Consider the following 240-nt stretch of genomic DNA (forward strand, 5'->3'; position numbering starts at 1 on the left):
AAGCGAAAACAATTTCCGTGTAAATTAAAGAGATAAAAATCTACCACAAAAAAGAAGAAAAAATCACAGGAAACAAATCTTCCTGAAGACACAAATCGTTATACAAATCATAATACTTGGGGGTGCAGAGAAATGTGGACTTTTACTGTACATTCTCATCTTTGAATTATATCGGACATACATAACTTATCTTCAAGAAGGAATATGCAAATCGGCATGTTGCTTTTTAGTAGGCGAGTT

The sequence above is a fragment of the Penaeus monodon genome, chromosome 22 (genome assembly GCF_015228065.2).
Source record: "Penaeus monodon isolate SGIC_2016 chromosome 22, NSTDA_Pmon_1, whole genome shotgun sequence".
Taxonomy (NCBI): Eukaryota; Metazoa; Arthropoda; class Malacostraca; order Decapoda; family Penaeidae; genus Penaeus; species Penaeus monodon.